The sequence below is a fragment of the Crinia signifera genome, chromosome 11, assembly GCF_055691185.1.
Source record: "Crinia signifera chromosome 11, ASM5569118v1, whole genome shotgun sequence".
In the NCBI taxonomy this organism is placed as follows: domain Eukaryota; kingdom Metazoa; phylum Chordata; class Amphibia; order Anura; family Myobatrachidae; genus Crinia; species Crinia signifera.
Genome location: NC_139227.1, coordinates 80,451,240 through 80,467,157, shown reverse-complemented (window position 1 = coordinate 80,467,157; position 15,918 = coordinate 80,451,240). Strand labels below are relative to the sequence as shown.

Genomic DNA, 15,918 nt, shown 5'->3' with positions numbered 1-15,918 from the left:
CATGCCTAAACGACAGACCCGCCGCAGCTCAGCAAAGCCGCAGACGCAGGCTTCCAAAATGGCGGCCGCACCTTCATCCCTAGCTGACAAAATCCCGGCGGAGAAGCAGTCAGAGCAGGGACAGGCAGCCCAGCAGCAGCACCAGAATAACGAAGCCCTAGCAGAGGGGAAGCGGGCACCTGTGCAGCTACAACAATTTCAGTACCAGCCACAGCAGAAACAGGTACCAGGCACCCCACACTCCCCTATCACTGACTACCAAAGCACCCCTGAATGCCTAGTGCGGGACACAGGCAGTGGGGAAGAGGAAGACACAGATGCTGGGGCATATAAGGGGATGATGAAGGCTATCAAGGCAACGATAGCACCTATGTTCAAGGAGCAAGTGGAGGCATTTAATTTAAGCTTTGCTGACCTGAAAGGACACATGTCACAGCTCACACAGAGAGTATCACAGAATGAGGTGCAGATTGGGGCAACATTTCATGATATACAAGAGTTGAAAACCCACAATGCTGAACTGCAAAAATCTGTATATGCTTTAACCAATAAGGTTGATGATCTTGAAAATAGATCAAGGAGATCGAACCTCAGATTAGTGGGACTCCCAGAGACGGTCAGAGGCCCTGCACTGCATCATTTTGTTCGCAACACCCTGCCATCCCTGCTGGGAGTAGAACAGGACTGCACGGATATGGTGATAGAAAGAGCCCATAGGCTGGGGCCTGAAAAGGAGGGAGTAAACGTGAGACCAAGAGTCATAATATTTAAATGCCTAAATTATTTACACAAGGAGACTTTATGGACAGCCTCGCGAAAGCTAAAATCATTGCAGTGGGAAGGCCACAAGCTGCATTTATTTCAAGACTATTCGGCGGAAGTGACCAGGGCGCGGAAAGAATTTACCAGCATTTGTTCGAAGCTCATTGCAGATAAAAAGAAGTTCGCCCTGTTATATCCCGCCCGTCTTAGGGTGTTTGAAGGGGACTCATTCAAGGATTTTTCTACAGCAGCAGATGCCAGGGCATATCTCCGGATGGAGAATGCAGAATCTGCCCAGCCGTAAGAAATATAAGTGGAACAGCTGACTAATGTATCAGCCACAAGGCTTTGGGGGTTTATATTTAATAGTAATCTGCATGTGGTTAATTCTAATAGAACCTTCATAGCTCGAGGCCTTTATATGCACTTAAGTACTTTAAGACGTAAAAGCTAATAAGTGTGATTTATGTATGGTTTACATGGGATACTAAGGGGAACGTGAATTACATGTTATAAATTCTGTTTCAATATTAGGGGTGCCGACCCGACTACGCAACCGGGGAGATTGGTTGGATCTGGTCAACCCGGGTGCGTAGCGATAGACGGAGGTAAGGCAATAGCCGTTAGAAGGTTGTTGGGGAGGGAGGAGCCACAACATTTAGGCTCACCCCTCACTGCTAGAGGTGTGAAAGTTAAATTGCACAGTATGAGAGCGATTTTATTCGCAGGGGAAAATTTTTGGGGTCAGGGGGGTGGGGGGTGGAGGGATGGGAAAGTTGCGGGTATGTTTTTCTGTTTTTCTGGGGTTTGTTCAGGGGGGGGACGGGGGGGGTGGGACTCAGGGCCGAGTGCATTTTTAGTAGGGAATATTCTTACAATAAGTTAGATGTCTAATGTGAAATTGTGTTCTTGGAATGTGGGAGGGATCAATTCCCCGATAAAGAGAAAGAAGCTACTGTTATACCTTAGAAAGCAAAAAGCAGACATCGTCCTGCTACAGGAAACACATCTTACTGATAGTGAGCATGAAAAACTGGGAGCAATGGGATTCAAGGTGGAAGCTTATGCTTCCTTTAATTCAAAGGCAAGGGGGGTGGCGATATTGTCGAGGAGGGTATTGGGGGTGGAGGTTACCAAAACAATTAAAGACCCGGAGGGGCGCTATATTCTTGCAGAAATGACAATTCAGGGGGAAAAGTATGTAATATGTAATATATATGCACCTAATGCTTACTCAAAAAAATTTTTTACTACTTTATTGACAAAATTGTACCCGTATGCAGATTCACGATTAATTCTAGGGGGGGATTTTAATATAGTTGCCAAACCATCAATAGATAAATCCTCTAAACCCAAACGAAAACCCACTATTCCAGCATTAGGCATTGGGGATATTTCATCACAACTACAGGTAGTGGATAGTTGGAGACTATTACATCCAACTGATAGAGAATACTCCTGTGTTTCCGCAGCTCATGGGTCACTGTCACGAATTGACTACATGCTCGTGTCTGCTGGCCTCTGTGGGCGTCTCCTAGAAGCTGGAATGGAACCGATAGTTTTGTCGGACCATTCCATGATATGGATAATGCTGGAAACGGAGCTGGACGTCGGGAAACACCGCCAATGGCGGTTTCCCTCGTACCTAGCGTCGTCAAAAACGTTCAGGGATGCCCTGGAGGCCAAGTGGATGGAGTACCAACATAATAATGGGGAGCACAATTCAGACCCACTGTTGAAATGGCAAGCGGCAAAGGCAGTTCTCAGAGGAGAAATCATTTCATACGTAAATAAATATCGCAAGGACAGGACGGTGGATTTGTTTAGGGCTCAAGAGCTATTGACCTCTGCTTACGCTAATTATAGTGCATCCCCTACCATGACACACAAAAATGACTACATGCAGGCAAAAACTCAGTTTGATGCGTTGCTGGAATCCCAAACTCTGTCAAGTATAGATAATACTAATTTTCAATTCTACCGGCACGGCAACAAAAATGGACGTTTGCTGTCCAATTTAATAAGAGGCACAAGAACATCTGCACACATTAAAACCCTACATACATCAGGGGGTGATAGGGTACACAAAGGGCCGGATATACTTGAAGTATTGAGGGGATTCTACTCTAAACTTTACTCCCAGGGAGAATTAAATCAGGAGGAAAAAAATAAATTTTGGAACTCTGTTTCCATGCCACAGATTTCTACAGCTGCGGCGGAACGAATCATGGCCCCCATAACAGTAGAAGAAGTGACACAGGCTATAACCAAATTAAAACCCCTCAAAGCCCCTGGGCCTGATGGTTATTCAGGGGAATTTTATAAAATTCTAAAACCTAGGATAAGTGAAAATCTGACAGCAGTCTTTAATGCCATACTTGCGGGACAGCAACTACCGCTGTATTTCAACTCGGCAGTAATTAAGGTGCTCCCGAAGCCGGGAAGGGACCTAGAGGAACCGGGGTCTTATAGGCCCATCTCGTTATTAAACACCGACTATAAGTTGTTAACCAAAATTATTTCTGAAAGGATTAAGTACATTTTGCCTACAGTTATCTCCGAGGATCAGACCGGATTTATACACGGCCGCCACTCGGTGGTAAATGTACGCAAGTTACTGTCGGTGGTCCAGAGGCTAAGGGAAGAGGGGGGCTCGGGTGACCGGGTCATAATATCTATGGACGCCGAAAAGGCATTTGATCTGGTCACCTGGGACCATTTGTACGAAACGTTGGCTAGATTTGGATTCCCTCAGACCTTTATTCAACTGATAAATTCCCTATATACCTTACCCTACACACAAGTTGCATGTAATGGATATATCTCACTCCCTTTCCTTATTCAAAAGGGGACGAGGCAGGGGTGCCCGCTGTCCCCACTCCTATTCGCAATGGCTCTGGAGCCACTTGCAGTGGCACTTAGGGCCAATCAGGGTTTCAGGGGGATCACGGTAGGAAACACAGAATTAAAAGTCAGTCTCTTCGCAGATGATATGCTGCTATTTGTATCCCAGTTATCGGAATCCCTACCGGCCATTAAGACATGTATTAATGGATTTGGATCTTTTGCGGGTTATAAGATTAATTATCACAAGTCAGAAATATTGCAGGTATTAGGACCTCAGGTAGCAGAAATACCGAGACATGTCATAGCCCCCTTCAAGTTAAATTCCAAAGCCATTAAATACTTAGGCATAAATGTCCCAGGCAATATTGGCGATTTATATAAACTAAATTATTCACCTATTATTGGAGAGTTGGAGAGACTGCTGGGGATTTGGAAATCATTACCGATATCAATGCTGGGAAGGGCGGTAGTCATACAGGTTATTGCATTCCCAAAGCTCTCATATAGCATCCAGATGCTTCCAATTAGGCTATCCAGAACTGATATACAGAAAATTAATAAAATATTTTTCTCTTTTTTGTGGCAGGGGAAAAAACCACGTATCTCCAGACATAAAACATATCTTAAAAAAGCTGATGGGGGGTTAGGAATACCAAATGTTCTGGCCTTCAGCCAAGCAGTCCACATGAGGTATATATTAGACTGGCTTCAGGGGTCTGATGCATACACACACAGGGCACTAGAGGGAGACATAGTCTCACCATATTCACTAGCAGGCCTGCTTCATGTCCCTAGAACTAAAATTCCACAGCAAATATTAGCAAATATATTGTTTAAAGACACATACTCCGCATGGCTATTTATTAACAAAAAATTGGGCCGCAGCCACCAGAATACAAAATACGATACATTATGGGGAAACCCAGGATTTACTCCAGGAATGTCAGAATTAGGATATGATAGATGGAAAAAGCAAGGGATACTGGCGGTCAAGGATGTATTTGACCCTGGAGGAAAGCTCCTATCATTTCAGGACATAGCAACTAAATATTCACTGCCCAACAGAGATTTTTTCATGTTTCTGCAGGTCAGGCACTTTATTCAATCTAAAAAGGGTCCTATGCTGGAGGCTGGTACTCCAGATGTGATCCAACAAGTGTTTACTTTGAGCTCCACGGGTCCTTATAGGATAAAATATATATATGGGGAAATTTTACCGATCTCACCTGAAAAGGTTTGGAACGCCATGGTACCAAAGTGGCGGACAGACATTCCAGGGGTTACTTCAAGTGAAATACTCCATGAACATATGGGAAAAACACTTAAAGTTTTACATTCCACTATGTTGCAGGAAGTCCACATAAAAACTTTGCATAGAGCGTACATCTCGCAAGCCCAGAGAAAATACTTTATACCTGGGGAACTAGGAATGTGTCTTAAATGCAAGGGCTCTAATGCTACATTCTTCCATCATATGTGGGACTGCGGGAAAATTAGAAAATTTTGGGACAAAGTAATGATGTATATTAATACCACATGTGGAATAAAACTTACAAAAGACCCTTTGGCAATGCTTTGCGCGAACTTCTCCAACTGGAGTGTACCTGGCCGAAAAACTGAACTGTTCCCTCTTTTGACCATAATTGTGACGGTTGCAAAGAAAGTAATTCTGCGCAGCTGGACTAGCTCATCTCCTCCATTTCTGCAGGATGTGAAAGTAGCACTAACACAATTGCTATATTTTGATAGGAGAGCTACACTGCCGATGGTGGAGGAAGGCGTTAAGAAATTTTATGCAAAATGGGGAACATTTATAAGATCACTGGGTGAGGACACACAGAAACATGTCATGAAAATATTTGAGGGCACATCTTGGTACTTACTCAGATCATTGTCAAATAACTGAGATGCACGGAGTCCTAGAGGGGGGAGGGAACGGGAGGGAGGTTGGGAGTTTATGGGGTTAAGGTTAGTTTGGTTTGAGGTAGGATATTTGTTTTGTTCAAATACTTATAGCTATTGTGTAAGGAAAAGGTATATTTAGTGCGGTAATGGAAAGAGTTGGGGTCAACATAGAGACCCAGGCAATTTATAATATTATGCCCGCATAGTTCTGAATAGGGGATAGAAAATCCAGGTAACATGTTACAGTAAGCAAAATAATTGTGACTCAAGAACCCTTTTGTATACAATTGTTATGCTTTATTTTGTAATTTTTTGAGTTGTTCTGCGAAACAAATATTATAATGTACAGGAAATGTTTAACTATTGAAATGTTTTACATTGAAAAATTTAATAAAAACGTTTAAAAAAAAAAAAAAAAGAACTCAGGGCGTTCTCATGCTAATGAGGCCATGATGCGGGGGGTGGGCAGCTGCTGATATCACCGGATGTCAGCTGCCCCCCCATTTCCTTCCCAGTGTGCCCACATATGTAAGTGCCTTGAAAGTCACTTTTATTTGCATGCACGCACCACATCCTTCAATGGTCGGCAACCATCAAAAGATGTGGCCGTTCCCTCCTGGCCTGTGAATGGATGTTACTTTGTGGATGTTACTGCAACAGCCAACCATTCACAAGGCGGGCTTTGGTGTAATCACAACGCGGCAAATTTACAGCCTTGCGAATCAACCAGAATAATCCCCTATATGTAAATTACAAGACAGGAAGTGATCACATACTCACCTGCTATTAAATGGTGCCCTCCGGGATACCAGGGGTAGGGGGTGCGGGAATTCCAGCAGATGTAACGGGATGCACTTCTGGAAGTCAGAACATCGCCTCTAAATTCCGGAGTCCCCTGTGCATTCCGGGAGTGCGGACCAGCATGGATTGGAGTCTACGAAAAGGGGGGAATCACTGATATCATTTCTCTGACTGAGCCCTGAAATGTCTTTTTCGCAATTATCATACATTAAATGCTGTTAAATCTATGTATTACATGACATGCAAATAATAGTAAAGCGTGGAGCAGATACTGTAAAAAACAATATATGTAATTCAACGTAGTGGAACGATCACATTGTAAATAAGCTGGAAACTGATTATAGCCGCCGGCCAATGTAACAGGTGAAGAATAGTCAGTGCGACGAGCTGACGCCTGGGAACCGTGTAATGTATATTGAGCTCTCTAAGTACCCACCTAGTAGGTACAAGTAGCCCAACCCTGAGAGGGAGAGTGATCAGATAGTATACAGGGCATTCCGGGGGAAATACAGAAACCAGGGTCTCCTTATAGAACAGATGCTAAACCAACTAAAATACTGATTTATTAGAAGATGATTATAATACAGTTCCGCCATCCGGTGCGTTGTCGGCCGCTGGAGTCGGCATTTCAGCTCACACCGGCCGGGGAGGGACGGGCTGAAATAAGTGACCAGTGGCTGTGCGTGGCTAAACCTAATCCTAATGAGCACAAACAGCGTGATAAAATACATCAATAGAGTATCACCCCATCTCCTTGGGGCTAATTCAGACCTGATCACGTGGCTGCGAATTTGCATATCAGCCGATTCTTCATAAACTGCACATGCGCACGGCCCCTATAACCCATTTCAAGTCCTTCTATTCCATTCCAGACTCTTCACCCACTCTACTATTGTAGCAGCATCCTCCTCTCCCCCCCATGTCAGCCTGCCCACCTACACCCCTGCTCTAGCAGCATCCTCCTCTCCCCCCATGTCAGCTTGCCCACCTACACCCCTGCTCTAGAAGCATCCTCCTCTCCCCCCATGTCAGCCTGCCCACCTACACCACTGCTCTAGCAGCATCCTCCTCTCCCCCCATGTCAGCCTGCCCACCTACACCCCTGCTCTAGCAGCATCCTCCTCTCCCCCATGTAAGCCTGCCCACCTACACCCCTGCTCTAGCAGCATCCTCCTCTCCCCCCATGTCAGCCTGCCCACCTACACCCCTGCTCTAGCAGGATCCTCCTCTCCCCTAATGTCAGCCTGCCCACCTACACCCCTGCTCTAGCAGCATCCTCCTCTCCCCCAATATCAGCCTGCCCACCTACACCTCTGCTCTAGCAGCATCCTCCTCTCCCCCCATGTCAGCCTGCCCATCTACACCGCTGCTCTAGCAGCATCCTCCTCTCCCCCCATGTCAGCCTGCCCACCTACACCCCTGCTCTAGCAGCATCCTCCTCTCCCCCCATGTCAGCCTGCCCACCTACACCCCTGCTCTAGCAGCATCCTCCTCTTCCCCCATGTCAGCCTGCCCACCTACACCCCTGCTCTAGCAGCAGCCTCCTCTCCCCCCATGTCAGCCTGCCCACCTACACCCCTGCTCTAGCAGCATCCTCCTCTCCCCCATGTCAGCCTGCCCACCTATACCCCTGCTCTAGCAGCATCCTCCTCTCCACCCTTGTCAGCCTGCCCACAGACACCCCTGCTCTAGCAGCATCCTCCTCTCCCCCCATGTCAGCCTGCCCACCGACACCCCTGCTCTAGCAGCATCCTCCTCTCCCCCCATGTCAGCCTGCCCACCGACACCCCTGCTCTAGCAGCATCCTTCTCTCCCCCCATGTGAGTCTGCCCAACTACACCCCTGCTCTAGCAGCATCCTCCTCTCTCCCCATGTCAGCCTGCCCACCTACACCCCTGCCCTAGCAGCATCCTCCTCTCCCCCCATGTCAGCCTGCCCACCTACACCCCTGCTCTAGCAGCATCCTCCTCTCCCCCCATGTGAGCCTGCCCACCTACACCCCTGCTCTAGCAGCATCCTCCTCTCTCCCCATGTCAGCCTGCCCACCTACACCCCTGCTCTAACAGCATCCTCCTTTCCCCCATGTCAGAATGCCCACCTACACCCCTGCTCTAGCAGCATCCTCCTCTCCCCCAATGTCAGCCTGCCCACCTACACCCCTGCTCTAGCAGCATCCTCCTCTCCCCCCATATCAGCCTGCCCACCTACACCCCTGCTCTAGCAGCATCCTCCTCTCTCCCCATGTCAGCCTGCCCACCTACACCCCTGCCCAAGCAGCATCCTCCTCTCCCCCCATGTCAGCCTGCCCACCTACACCCCTGCTCTAACAGCATCCTCCTTTCCCCCATGCCAGCCTGCCCACCTACACCCCTGCTCTAGCAGAATCCTCCTCTCCCCCCATGTCAGCCTGCCCACCTACACCCCTGCTCTAGCAGAATCCTCCTCTCCCCCCATGTCAGCCTGCCCACCTACACCCCTGCTCTAGCAGCAGCCTCCTCTCCCCCCATGTCAGCCTGCCCACCTACACCCCTGCTCTAGCAGCATCCTCCTCTCCCCCAATGTCAGCCTGTCCACCTACACCCCTGCTCTAGCAGCATCCTCCTCTCCCCCCATGTCAGCCTGCCCACCTACACACCTGCTCTAGGAGCATCCTCCTCTCCCCCATGTCAGCCTGCCCACCGACACCCCTGCTCTAGCAGCATCCTCCTATCCCCCCATGTCAGCCTGCCCACCGACACCCCTGCTCTAGCAGCATCCTCCTCTCCCCCCATGTGAGCCTGCCCACCTACACCCCTGCTCTAGCAGCATCCTCCTCCCTCCCCATGTCAGCCTGCCCACCTACACCCCTGCTCTAACAGCATCCTCCTTTCCCCCATGTCAGCCTGCCCACCTACACCCCTGCTCTAGCAGCACCCTCCTCTCCCCCCATGTCAGCCTGCATACCTACACCCCTGCTCTAGCAGCATCCTCCCCCCCCATGTCAGCCTGCCCACCTACACCCCTGCTCTAGCAGCATCCTCCTCTCCCCCCATGTCAGCCTGCCCACCTACACCCCTGCTCTAGCAGCATCCTCCTCTCCCCCTATGTCAGCCTGCCCACCTACACCCCTGCTCTAGCAGCATCCTCCTCTCCCCCCATGTCAGCCTGCCCACCTACACCCCTGCTCTAGCAGCATCATCCCCTCCCCCCATGTCAGCCTGCCCACCTACACCCCTGCTCTAGCAGCATCCTCCTCTCCCCCCATGTTAGCCTGCCCACCTACACCCCTGCTCTAGCAGCATCCTCCTCTCCCCCCATGTCAGCCTGCCCACCTACACCCACCTACGACCTAGGAGGCAGGGCGGGAGGAGGTGGGGCAGCGATGAGAGAAGAGGACAGCGGGCAGGAGGAGGCAGGTGCATCCAGCAGCTGGGCACTGTGCGGCAGGCACTGCCGCTGACCGGGGACGGTCGGGAACTGATATATGTTACTGTATATGTATGGTGAGGTCTCGAGGAAGTGACGGGGCAGCGGCTAGCAGCGGGGCAATGTGCGGCACTAAAGCATGGGAGCGGGAGAGTGTATATCTATGGTTTTACTTTTTTTTTGTGGGCTATGAGGTGTTACCTGCAGGCGTCGTAATGGGCGTTACCTAGGTCACGTGGGTACGACCCTAATGAATCTTTTTAAAATAACTATGCCCTCCCCTCAGTGTAATTGTCTGGTAGTTTATATTGCAGCATTTCACACTAAGGGCCTGATTCAGCAAGGCTCGGTAATCAGGGGTCAACTGCTGCTTGGCGAGCCCATAACAACCATCCGAACGCTCCGTCAGTACCATGCGAGGGAGTGTACTCACACACATCCCCTCGCACACAGCTGGGTTAAGGCTCTGGAGGGCCGAGGGGACTTTTGACAGGGGGGCCCTGAGGTCTAACATTAAAATCATATTACAAATTTGTGTGTGTGTATGCATGTGTGTGTGTGTATGTATGTGTGTGTGTGCATGCATGTGTGTGTGTGTGTGTGTATGTATGCATGTGTGTTTGTGTATGTATGTGTGTGTGTATGTATGTGTGTGTGTGTGTGTGTGTGTGTGTGTATGCATGTGTGTGTGTGTGTGTGTACACATACATATCTTTTATTTACATATTAGAGCCTGTGTGACCCAGAAATGTTGCAAATATGCTGTTTAATAAATGCAATGTAATATAATGGTTTAATACTGCAGTGCCATGCGTGGTCTGAATTCATTCCTGTCCATCAGCAGGGGGATGTAATGGGATGCCGGCAGTCAGAATATCAATGCAGACCTTCCAATCAGTTGGGTCACTAGAGAGGGTGCAGAGGATGCAACTGCTGTGGGGCACGGGGGCAATCCCCTACACCCTATTTTAAGTTGATTTTTTTTTTTTTTAAATAGTAGTGCCGCCTTGGCAGAGGCTGCGCCACTATCCTGTTACTCCCCCCTTCATCGCCGGGTGGGAGCAGGAAACACAGCGGCTGCAGGAGCCTATATGAGTACTAATTCTGTCACTATGGTGGGTGGGAGCAGCAGGAAGCCCAGTGGCTGCCGGCTCTCAAGAGACCAGTGGCACCGTGGCGGCATGTCACCTTACCCCCTCTCATCTGGCTGCCGGCACCTGAGGAGACATGTGAGTCACTGTGGCAGCAGGGGAAGGAGAAGACCCAGCGGCTGCAGGAGCACCGGAGGAGAAAAATTACTGCAGCTGTGGGAGGTGGAGGAGGCCTGCGGCTGCCAGCGCTGTGAATGTAAGTCCCTCCATCGCTAGTGAAATCAAGACATGCATCCTCTCCTCTTCCCCCATCACCCTCTGTAACCTCACCTCGTCACATCACCTCACCAACTCTATCCCTGCCACCCCCTCACAATCTCTCCCCTCACCACCTCTCGCCCCGTCACCTCACCCCTGACCTGCATCCTCTCCTCCCCCTCATCATCCCATGTCACCTGACCACCTCTTGCCCCCGTCACCTCACCCCTGACCTGCATCCTCTCTTCCCCTCATCATCCCTAGTCACCTGACCACCTCTCGCCCCCGTCACCTCACCCCTGACCTGCATCCTCTCCTCCCCCTCATCATCCCTAGTCACCTCACCAGCTCTTGCCCGCCCATCACCTCACCCCCTCTCTATCTCACTCCTGCTGCTCTCTGTCTCCCCTCTCTCCACCTTCTCTTTTTAGCACCTGACCCACCCCCCATAGAAGCATTGTAGTGACAAAGGTGGTGGTTGGAGGCCATTTCAAGATTTTGCTATTGGGCCCTGAAAGTTCTAGTTACCCCCTGATCCCAATCATAAGTATGTGGGGCAGGCCAGCGTCAGGCTGGAAGAAAATTAGGTTTTGGCAATAGTGGCGGAGTTAGGGTTAGGCTGTGGGCAGGAGGGTTCGGCCACTAGAAAGAAGGGGGGTTAGGGTTAGGCTGTGGGGCACGAAGGTTAGGCACTAGCAAGGAGGGATAGGATGATGGCATCTGTATTCTGACTGCCGGCATCTACACCACCAGTCATCTGCATGTATTTCATAAATAGTATACGAGTATACATACATATATATGTATATACATAGCCTATAGGGCATACACAGACACATACCATACATAGACACAGGGCATATATGCACATAAACCATACATATACACAGGGTATATATGCACATATACCATACATACACACAGGACATACACACATATACCATACATACACACAGGACATACACACACACACATACCATGCATACACATGTGGCATAAACACACACTATGTTTATAAAAACACACAAGCTATAGACATTATTAAAGCAAATAAGCCCCACAAGCAATCACACCCACTGCTGCTACCAAGACATCACAGTGCTCACTGGGCCAGCATACAGTGATGTATTAATGGTTCTTACACTCCTCACCCCATTGCCTATGCCCCTTCTGCTGACACCAACAACAAAGCACACATACCTGGGGAGTCAGCCTCACCAGGACAGAAGTAGCTGGGCCAGGCAAAATACACTTGGGTCATCTGTAAGTGGCCCCCCTCTGATGATTTTAGGTGTCAAATGTGTGTCCCAATACTCATTAACCCTCGCAAGAGGGATTTTTCTGAATAAGAAGCTGGAGCTTGAATAAGAAGTGAATAAGAAGCCAACTTCAGCCTCGTCAACTTAAATCTGTGTGGGAAGGGGGATATATAGCCTTTGAGTAAAAAGAAATATAAAAATATATGATACAGCCAGTACAGGCTATGGCGAGGGAGCCAGTGACAGGGACTATAGAGAGGTAGGGCAGGGGGAGCAGAGGCGGTCCTGCAGCGATGCATAACCCACAGCAGAGAGTGCCGGCACCGGGAAGGGTGATCCCTGGAGCAGACAAGGGCCTGTGCAGTGCTGTGAGCTGCTGACCTGTAAGGAGCGGAGGCTGCGCAGCTGTGTGACCAGGAACCGCGCTGCCCCCACTAGCTGCCAACCACAGGAGGAGCCCCAAACCCAGAGAGAACAGAATGATGTTGTTGTGTGCTGCCGAGGTGTCCTACATAGTGCCTGCCCGTGGAGGAGCTGAGAGATTAAAGACTAGAACCTCAAGGAAGAAGGTGCTGAGGGGGTAAATTACCTAGGAGCACACCCAGCCGGAGGATTCCCCCGGGGTTGCTCCGAAGAAGATAGAGGACGCAGCAAGTGGAGACCAAGGCGCGCAGGCACCGCGGAGGACACCCTCTCTCGAGGAACCAGAAGTGTGGAGGACACGCAAAGGACCCCTAGCTGGAGAGACCTGTAGAAGCCCCCTCAGTGGTGCGGAGCTGCCCTGTGAGATGCCTGCCCGAAAGTGAGCTTTGAACACGATGCAACATCAAGGACAAGAGCCACTCAGAGGACAGGGGACAGCCCAGCGGAGGAGAGGACAGAGGAAGATCCCCAGCCTGATAGGAGCCGGGGGTGGACGCAGAGGCCGACCCAGAACAGCACGACAGGCGGAGCCGAGGACGACCCAGCACCTCCTGCTGCAGGTCAGGAGCCGAAGACACAACTAGCAGAGAAGTAACTGTCACTGATTTACAGAAGAGGAACTATCTGGGATAATTAAAAAGTTCTGTAACACAATGCAGTAACTGTAATTGAAGGGGATCTATACCTACCTAGCAGAGGAGCAGCCACAGTCATTACACCGCACTTGCAAACTTCATGTTACAGTGGTTTGTTGCGATGCGCAGCATCCCGGGTGTGCTGTGGTGCGAGTCCAAAAGGAGTTGTGGGTGAGACAGAGAAGCGCTACAGGTGGCGGGGAGTACCACCTTATCCCGGGTGCTTGTGCCCCTCCTTCCTGATATTGCCACATAGTCCTTACGCTGCCATCTCTGCCCATGGCATTCCTCCGCCCCACGAGGCTGCCCCATAGAATTCCACTGCCCATAGTATTCCTTCCCTTCCTCCGCCCCTAGCATTATGCTGCCCACTCTGCCCCCTAGCATTCCACTGCCCACACTTAGGTCGACAGTCATTAGGTCAACACCGTTGGGTCGACAGGTAGCAAGGTCGACATGTGTGAAGGTCAACAGGTGTCTAGGTCGACATGGGACAAGGTCGACATGGGTTTTGGTCGACAAATGCATTAGGTATACATGGGTTAGGTCGACAGTTCGACATGGGTTTTTTTCACTGTTTTTTTTTACCCAAATGTCGACCCAGTCGACATGGACGCAGTTGGAAGTCAACTGCAGCCCCTCGCATCACTTGCTTCGGGCACGGTGCCTCGCTGCGCTCGGCACACTATTTTACTCTCCCACCATGCCCTAGTGGATGGTAGGGCATGAAATGCCACCTGTCGGCACAAAAAACAGTGTAAAAACCCATATCGACCTAACCCATGTCGACCTAGACACCTGTCGACCTTCATCCATGTTGACCTTGCTGCCTGTCGACCCAACAGTGTTGACCTAATGACTGTCGACTTAACTGTGGTCGATAATACGACCGTATCCCGAGTTCATCACGGGTGGAGGGTAAGTGTTAAATGTACTCTATGATATATATATATATATATATATATATATATATGTAGTTTTGTATTTGTTATTTGATCCTGAAGACGGGGGCTGCGACCCCCCATCTCCTATGGATTAAAATTTGTCCTACCTTTTCTACAAACAATACAGTCTCTGAATGCCGCTTTCTTCGTTCATCTCTCTCTCTCTCTCTCTCTCAGAAAGAATAAGCAGCACTCACCAGTCTGTAGTTGAATGGAGGTACAACCTCCATTGGCAGACCTCTCCCACTGCCCACTCTGCCCATAGTATTCCTTCCCTTCCTCCGCCCCTAGCATTAAGCTCAGTGTTGCCGACCCTCCCGGAAGTCTCCCGAAAATCGGGTCCCCCTCCCGGCCCCCCCGGAAGGGAGGGCAACCCTCCCGGAATCTGTGGGACCCCCCTGAGCCCCCCGAATCGCGGCATGTAAATGCCGCAATCCGCGGGTCTCAGAGGAGGGGGTGGAGCTAAAATGGCACAATCGCGTCATTTTAGCCCCCCCCCCCTCCATGGATATCAGTCATTTGTACTACTGTATTTCCCGTAATGGGGGCGGGGCTTAATGACATCACAGTCAAGCCCCGCCCCCCGATCGGGTAAGGAAAGTCTCCTCTCCTGGCTTCTCCCGGAGAGGAGCATTAAAAAGTCGGCAACCCTGATTAAGCTGCCCACTCTGCCCCCTAGCATTCCACTGCCCTCTCTGCCCCCTAGCATTCTGCTGCTCACTCTGCCCCATGGCATTCCGGCCCATTCTGCCCCATAGCATTCCGCTGCCCACTCTGCCCCATGGCATTCCGCTGCCTACTCTGCCCTGTAGATATTCCGCTACCTGCTCTGCCCAATAGCATTCCTCCGCCCCATAGCATTCTGCTGCCCATTCTGCCCCATAGCATTCCTCCTCCCCATAGAATTCCGCTACCCGCTCTGCCCAATAGCATTCCTCCGCCCCATAACATTCCGCTGCCCATTCTGCCCCATAGCATTCCTCCACACCATAGAATTCCACTGCCCACCCTGTCCAATAGTATTCCACTGCCCACTCTGCCCCATAGCATTCATCCACCCCATAGCATTCGACTGCCCACTCTGCCCCATAGCATTCAGCTGCCCAGTCTGCCCCATACTATTCGACTGCCCACTCTGCCCTATAGCATTGTCAACATCAAGGACACATCAAGACACATTAAGACACATTGAGGCAACATCAAGGACAAGAGCCGCGGGGAGGACAGGAGACAGCAGAGCGTAGGAGAGGACCCAGGAAGATCCCTAGCCTGGTAGGAGCCGGTGGTGGAACTTGCATAGGCCAACCCAGAACAGCACGACAGGTGGAGCCGAGGATGACCCAGCACCTCCTGCTGCAGGAGCTGAGGACACAAAACAAAGCCTCACCTGCTGTGGAGCGAGTCCAGAAGGAGTTGTGATGCAGAAGCGCTACAGGTGGCAGTGAGTACCCCCTTATCCCGGGTGCTTGTGCCCCTCCTTCTTGATATTGCCCCATAGTCCTTACGCTGCCCACTCTGCCCATGGCATTCCGCTGTCCACTCTGCCCCATAGCATTCCTCCGCCCCATAGCATTCTGCTGCCCACTCT

At 50.3% G+C, this 15,918-nt stretch overlaps 1 long non-coding RNA gene across 2 annotated transcripts in view; it reads right to left on the bottom strand.

Annotated features, from left to right (window-relative positions):
• The window catches only part of LOC146046132 (uncharacterized), a 93,032-nt gene extending 80,187 nt beyond the window's left edge, over positions 1-12,845 (bottom strand). The window contains exons 1-2 of one of the 2 annotated variants that reach the window (XR_014465753.1): positions 12,270-12,845; positions 6,295-6,448 (exon numbers count right to left, since the gene is read on the bottom strand). This is a non-coding gene — a long non-coding RNA (uncharacterized LOC146046132). The remainder of the gene's footprint in view (positions 1-6,294; positions 6,449-12,269) is intronic. The other variant, XR_014465752.1, reaches the window with a different exon arrangement.
• Between the last annotated feature and the right edge of the window lie 3,073 nt (positions 12,846-15,918).